We start from the raw sequence: 389 nt of genomic DNA on the forward strand, positions 1-389 counted from the left end.
AGGCAAATTCTGGAACAAAGACCCTCCAGCGGACGGAATGCTGTGAGGGAACAACGAGAGGCCTGCAATGGCGAAATGTTATAGGTCAAATTGGAAATGTTATGCGACCATTTGGACGGTGAACAAAGCGTCCGCGCAAATGAGATGAATGCCGCGCCCGTTGCCACCTGCAACTCGCGCTTTGTTGCAGTAATATATCAATACAGGTCCCTACGCAAACACCATGCAAATCCCGGCAACTTCAAAGAACAGCGGTGTGTGTCAGTGAACAAGTGTTCGGCCGGTTTGTGCGAAACAGCAAATGCTTTTGTGTACTTGCACGTATGGATGCCGAGGGATATTCATCAAATCATGCGAACACATATAAAGAGACACAGACAAATCACTGC

This window comes from Penaeus monodon, chromosome 25 (genome assembly GCF_015228065.2).
Source record: "Penaeus monodon isolate SGIC_2016 chromosome 25, NSTDA_Pmon_1, whole genome shotgun sequence".
Taxonomy (NCBI): Eukaryota; Metazoa; Arthropoda; class Malacostraca; order Decapoda; family Penaeidae; genus Penaeus; species Penaeus monodon.